This window comes from Hyperolius riggenbachi, chromosome 2 (assembly GCF_040937935.1).
Source record: "Hyperolius riggenbachi isolate aHypRig1 chromosome 2, aHypRig1.pri, whole genome shotgun sequence".
NCBI lineage: Eukaryota > Metazoa > Chordata > Amphibia > Anura > Hyperoliidae > Hyperolius > Hyperolius riggenbachi.
The window spans coordinates 380,056,220-380,063,624 of NC_090647.1; the positions used below are offsets into that span (position 1 = coordinate 380,056,220).

At 44.2% G+C, this 7,405-nt stretch overlaps 1 pseudogene; it reads left to right on the forward strand.

Annotated features, from left to right (window-relative positions):
• The first annotated feature begins 3,671 nt into the window (after positions 1-3,671).
• Positions 3,672-6,481, forward strand: LOC137545110 (zinc finger and BTB domain-containing protein 49 pseudogene; annotated as a pseudogene).
• Positions 6,482-7,405: the final 924 nt, after the last annotated feature.

The following is a 7,405-nucleotide window of genomic DNA, read 5'->3' on the forward strand; positions in this document are numbered from 1 at the left end:
GACGCACCTAGATTTTGAAGAGAAAAATCTGTGAAAAAATTATATTACATCTGTTGTGTCTATGGTGCCCCTTGCACCATAGACACAACAGATGTAATATAATTTTTTCACCAGATTTTTCTCTTGTCCTGTCTTGTGGATCTTCTTCCCCCAAGCTCCTGAGTGCAGTGGCCTGAGGTAGGGATTAGATTGTAAGCTCCTGAGGGCAGTGATTAGGCAGGGAAACACTGGATAATGTAAGGCATACTTGGCTTCAAGGCAACTGTGAAGCACTACTACAGCTTGATTGTGCTGAACCTGACTAAAGATTCACAGCTTCATCCAAAGCCAATAGAGGGAATACACCAGCACAAGAGCCAAACCAATCTAACGGCTTCATTAAATCATCCAGGAAGATAAATATTAGTAAAGAAAATCTCCAGTTCTCTGAATCTAAACTTTTTTTTTTAAATGCTGTTATTTTTAGCGAGCACTATGCTGACCACAGGGACAGCATTACCTATGCAATTCATGGCTCGGCTCTCCTCCTTCCATCCCTCCTACTGAGCAGTAGGGATGATTAGCATAACTCACCCTCCCAGAGCGGCTATGTTGCTCTAAATACACCGGCAGCCTACAGCCTGCACAAATCAGCGTCACCCCGCCTTCTGTCCCCACAGAAGAGCAGCTTCATCCCGTCATCTGTCCAGGAGGCAGCAGCTCTATAAACAACGTGGGCGTTCTTCTGTAGTGTGTAGCTTGATGAGCGGGAGCAGTGGCTTTGATCTCTATACACATGCTGGTGCTCTTCTGTACTGTAACTTGATGACCTCATCAAGCAAGGTCATCAAGCTACAGTTCAGTAGAGCGCCCGCGTGTCTTTAGAGATCAAAGCCGCTGCTCCAACTCATCAAGCTACACTCTACAGAAGAACGCCCACGTTGTTTATAAAGCTGCTGCATCCAGGACAGATGACAGGGTGATGCTGACATTCTGTGGGGGCAGACGGCAGGGTGACACTGATCTGTGCAGGCTGCCGGTGTATTAGGAGCAACATAGCCGCTCCAGGAGGGTGAGTTATGCTAATCAACTGCAGGCTGCACCATGTCCAGCAGGGGGAGAGCCGCACTTAGCCAGGGGAAATTGCAGCTAGTACAAAGGTGCAGGGGCATAAGTATTCAAGACAAGAGGGCAGGGGGAAGCCCAGGGACCGCTAGACTGCCAGGGGTTTAGGAGAGCCATATGGTCACATTCAGATCATAAGATGCACCAACATTTGTCCGGAAAATATGGTAGTTGGCGCTATATAAATAAAATAAGGATACTAATAATAAATATGACACTGCACTGGGGTAAAAATCTGTTTTCCCTCTAAAAAATGTTAAATAAATTTTTCTCAAAAACTACAAGGTCTTTTTGAGTTGTTTTTACATGTTCCCTGGGTTAGTCTTGTCAATATCATATATGGGGCCTTTGCAATCAACTGCGGAATTTGGCCCTATACACTTCAGTGAAAACTCACAAAATGGCGAAAAATATGTGATAATTGTCGTCTTGAAAAAAAAACTGCAAAACTGTTTTGGCAATTTTGCTTATCCCTACTAAGGACTTGAATTATGCAGTGTACCAACTTAGCTGAATTTTTGGCTACCCTAACCATATGTCTTTGATACTTTTATGAAGGTCTACATCAGCATTAGCCTTAAGGCGCGTACACACGCCTGATTTATTCAAACGACAGGTCGTCCGATCCGCCCTCAGGGCAGCCGTTCTAGCAATAGTTTCCGTGTGTGTACAGTCTGTTGGCAGGCTGATGAGGCTGGTTTTGACCGATCCGCCGAGCGGATCAGTCAAAACCAGCCTTATCAGCCTGCCGATAGACTGTACACACACGGAAACTGTTGCTAGAACGGCCACCCCGCGGGCGGGACTGATGACCTGTGGTTTGAATAAATCAGGAGTGTGTACGCACTTTTAATCTCAAAGTGAACAATAAATAGCAAACAGGATAACAGCAGTCTCCACTACCCCATCAGTGCATCTGCAACTGACACTCACACACACACTCTTGCTGCCAAAATAACAATTGTAACTTTAAATTTTAGGTAGGCGGGCATTAACAAGTATGCAGGACACCTATGGCAAGTACATCAGAAGTAGAAAGATTATGATAATTTCCTGAAATCAGCTCGAACTTCATTTGTAAATTCACTAAACAATATCCTCATATTCTGTCTCACTAACTATTTAGCACCGCAAAGGACCTCAAGGATAAGAAAATCAAAACCTGGACCAAAACGGAGTCATACAACAAAAACAGCAAAATTATTTTTTTCCCAGTTTCTTTAGGGCCTAAACCCACTAACACAGTTGTGTCCGCTTCTATACGCTTTTCAGCATCTGTAACATTGATGTGTTACTGAAAAGCGGACACAACTGCGTTAGTGGGCTCAGGCCCAAAATGTTAGCATTTTAAAGACAAATGAATGATAAGTTAATTAACTTCCCCCTAAATTGGCCATACACTTCACAATACATACATAGTCCTATGACTGTGGTAGGAATTAGATTGTGAGCCCCTCTGAGAGATAGTTAAAGAGGAGCTATCAGCCATACTATCCCAGAAAAAAAACACATATATAAGTAGATAAATACTTGCTCTACTTACACTGTATTGCACTGTCCACGTTTTGATTTTAGTGATTTTTCTACAGTAAAAAAAAGATTAAGCATTTCCCATTTTAAGTGTAGCTGTTTTGAAGCCAATCCTAAAGTCATTTCATGCCCCATTCTCCTCTGCCTGATTTGCCCGCCCTTCACTATAAAAAGTGCATTGTCTCAGCATGAGAAATATTGGCCAATCAGAGAGGAACAGAAGTGTGGGAGGGGAAAACAGGAGCGAGCGAGGCTTCAGCTAATCAGGCTGCATTAGTTAAGTCTGAGGGGAAATAAAGAAGCAAAATAGGACAACCCAGCATGCCCTACAACTTCCTTTTTGTGTACCAAATTGTGTGTGTACCAAATAAGAGTCAGGTAAACTGGGGAATGATCATTTATCAACAAGAAAAGTAATAGAGATTTTAACTTTTGGATTGCCTGGTTAGCATCTTTATTACTTGTTTACCAGATAAAAATAAGATGTTTTTAAATCAGGATGATACCATTTATTGGCTAACTAAAAAGAATAAGAATAAGCAAGCTTTCGGCTTTGCAGCCTTCGTCGGGCTTAAATCCTGTTTGCTTGCAGGCTGATGGTACTGACAGCTTTATACATGCAACATCAAAAGGGGATGCATAGATTTTTTTTCAAGCATAAATACATGTCATTAAGATGCCTTAAAGGGACTCCGAGCAGTGCAGAAACTATGGAAAGATGCATATCATTTTAAAGCTCTCTTTCTCCTCTTTCCAATGATATATAAACCGCCGCCCTAAGCCTTTTGGTTTTCGCTATTTTCACGATTGAAATTGCAGTGGCCGCGATTTCAATCACGAAAATAGAGAAAACTAAAAGGCGTAGGGCAACGATTTAGGTGTCGCCAGAAAGAGGAGAAAGAGAGCTTTAAAATGATATCCATCTTTCCATAGTTATATTGTATTACACAGGACGACACTTTCCCCAGTGTCAGCAGCTCCATTCAGCAGACTTTAGGAAAAAGTCGCCCTGTGTAATACAATGTAACTATGGAAAGATGGATATCATTTTAAAGCTCTCTTTCTCCTCTTTCTGGCGACACCTAAATGGTCAGCCCTACAAACTGCTGGACTTTTACAGTAAGCTCTTCTACCGAGAGAATGCCGATAAGGCAGCAGAGTAGCCAACATTGCCTCCAATATGGCAGCGTCGCAGCCATGGACTTTGACTCCTTCTGAGTCTATATTGACCCCATCAGAATCTTTGTGTAATGATCCGCTCCGCTGTCTGCACAGACAGACAGACAGACAGCTGTTTGACCATTCCTAAAGTCTGAGGGAATTTGCATACATTTGTTATGCAAATTGTCTAGCTGCCTCCTTTGAAGGCTGGCAGTATAAATACCATGTTCTCCCAGGATCCTTGGCTGGTCATCTTCATGGTTTGTTACTGATGAACTCTCCTAGAGTATCAGCCCTGTTTGTTTGCTAAAGTTTACCTTAGAGTAATTCCTTGGGACTGTACTAGGCATTCCCTCTAGTGCAGTCGGATTGTATTATCTGTTTTGCCTGTACAGTCTTTTTGTTGCGATTGTCCTGTCGCCAGCGGCGGTCGACAGGAAATCATTCTGTCTGTCTGGGGGTGCTAACCAGAGCAGCGGTTGCTACTGGTAGCCCCTTCTGTTTATCTGTCTGGATCGCACTTGCCCTAGTGGTAGTGGCAGTGCCTCCTTCTGTATCTCTGCCTTAGGGGTGCTAGCCAGAGCAGCGGTTGCTACTGGCAGCCCCACCTGTCAGTCTGTCTGTCTTGTCTGATACGAACGCTTGCTGTAGGCTCGGTGAGGTAACCGTTTAGCAAGCGTTTGCGTTCTCTATTTCGTGTTTGTCTATCATTGGTTATTTAGGGTGGCACGCTTATCACTGGGCACCTAACGCGCGGTGATCGTGCAGAAACGCGTTCGCTGTTGCGAATGAGTGCGGTTTTCGCGTTTAGCTAGCGTTTGTTATTTTCTTTACCTTCTGATTGTTGTTTGCTGTGCCTTTGCTACTCTCGTGCTCTGTTCTGTTCAGCCTTGTGTCACTTCTGGCAATCGCCTCTCTCCTGCGATTGCGTTCCCGCTTTGTTTCTGCGGATGTGTGTTCACCGTCGCTGGGTGGCGACTTGTTTGGGGAACACACATTTATTCTGTCTCTGTGCTCTCTCTCTTTGAGGGCTATTCTGCCCTGTTTGCTCCTGCTCATACAATTCCCAACTGGCATCTGTGGCCGTGCAGAGGCTGTGCTCGTCTGCACTCCACAGCTCCATCTGCTGGTGGGAATTGCCCTCTACCGGCGCAATGCACCTAACCTGGGTTCTACCTAAATTATACGCTTGTGGAGGATTTCCGCTGTGTCAGCGCACATTTTGTGCGCTGACCACAGAAACTATTCCGCAATCGTTACACTTTGCATCTGGAACCATTGCTTTCTTTCTCCCATAGGTTTGTCTCCTCCCAGGATCAAGAGACACCACCACTTCCATTCCCTACAGAGACGTGACTTAAGAAAGCCATTCATCTGAAGAAATTGAACTATCTTAGGTCTCAGAAGTCAGCAGAATAGTTAGCTCAGCCCATGACCGTTCTGCAGAATACTGTAGAGGAAACAGTATTTAGCAGTGAAGCAATGGACAACACAGAAAAAAACATTTCTAGAAAAAGAAGCAAAAAGTGAAATGCTTGAGAACATTGCTGAGAATGTTGAGGTAGAGCAAGCTGAAAGTCCCAACCTGGAAGAGACAGACGTGTTGGCACCCAAACACTGCTCCTGTTATGTGTGCGGTAAAAGCTTCAAACACCCCAGCAACCTGGAGCTACACAAATGTTCTCATACAGGTGAAAAGCCATTTGAATGTAGCGTCTGTGGGAAACATTTCTCACAGGCCGGTAATCTTCAGGATCATTTACAACGGCATTCTGGTGCCAAACCCTACATATGTGAAATTTGTGGAAAAAGGTTTGTGGTCTCTGGTGACGTCCAGCGCCACACTGTTATTCACACAGGAGAAAAGCCACACTTACGTGATATCTGTGGACAAGGCTTCAGCAATGTCAGCAACCTGAATGAGCATGAGAAGGCTCACGTCGCAGACAAGCTGTACCCCTGCGATGACTGCAGCAAGTCCTTCAACATGCAGCGCAAGTTGATAAAGCACAGTATCTGCCACACAGCAGAGCGGCCATACAGCTGTCTGACATGTGGGAAGAAATTTGGCAGCTCCGGGAACCTGGGAAGGCACGTCCGCCCTCATACAGGAGAGAAGCCGTATACTTGTAATGTATGCAACAAAAGTTTCTCTCACTCAGCTGTCCTCAGACGGAATAAGAAAATGCACTGCAAGGCCAGAGGGTCGACAGGCCGCCAACCCATGAAGAATTGCAAACCCTGTGCAAATCTCAGAATACAGACTCACTAACAGAACACTTCAGTGGCCTTGATAGAAGAACATGGACATTCTGTCCAAAATCACAGGAGTGGCTGTGAGGAAGGCACAGCAAACTCCTACTACAAGCTACAAAGTATGATTCATGACCATACTGGCCAGGACAAGAGGAGTGGAGAGCACGCAAAAGCCACAAAACCTCACTTAGCAGACACTGGCGAGACCTACACCTTCATGCAGGTAGTGGTGTCTGAGGAGAGCCTGCACTCTGACATCTCCATGATACGCTCATCTTTAGTGACTCTGGAGAATAACTGCAACGAATCGCTGAATAATCGAACGTCGTTCAATGGCTACAGAGGTTCAGATGGGCCATTCTTTTCTAACATGACTCTCTGTGGACTTGCTATGAAAACCCTGCAAATTGAAATTGACATGGAGCAGTGACTAAAGTACAAATCTAAGCGGAGTCAAGCACTCTAAAAATGAGATCAGTGTGACAGCTATCAGGGTTTTTAAATGCGTTATTTTTTAATTTAATAAATCTAAAATATTTAAAGAAAGCAGTGTCTTTCCCATGATGTGGTGAAATTGGAGAGTCACATCATGGATGTGCAGACAATAAATCTGCAAAAACTGTGTGATGCTATCATGTCAATGTGGACCAAAATCTCTGAGGAATGCCATGAAGACGGCAGTTAAAGGGGTCAAACTCAGTACTAGCAAGATGTACCTAATAAAGTGGCCAGCAGAATATATACATTTTCCTGTCATATTTTTTGATTAATTTATTAGCATACCATTTAGTAAACATGAGCCCCCAAAATACAAAATTCATCAAATAATAAATGCAGGAAATACAGTGGGATGCGAAATGATTTTCTTGTATAAATCATTGGTTGTTACGATAAAAAATGACAGTTAAATCTATCATATAGGAGACACACAGTGGCGTACCTAGGGCTTTTGGCACCCGGTGCTGGGTATTAAAAGACTGAAAAAATGGGCGTGGCCACAACCTGCGGCATGCTTCGTGCGCCGTGGCGAAACATGGGCGTGGTCATGACCAAATGAGGACGGAGCTAACTGTAATTTAAGGTATTAGCTAGTGTAGTTGCCCCAGTATAGCTAGTACACTTGCCCCCAGTATAGCTAGTACACTTGCCCCCAGTATAGCTAGTACACTTGCCCCCAGTATAGTTGCCCCAATAAAGCTAGTATAGTTGCCCCCAGTATAGCTAGTATAGTTGCCCCCAGTATAGCTAGTATAGTTGCCCCCAGTATAGCTAGTATAGTTGCCCCCAGAATAGCTAGTATAGTTGCCCCCAGAATAGCTAATATAGTTGCCCCCAGAATAGCTAGTATAGTTGC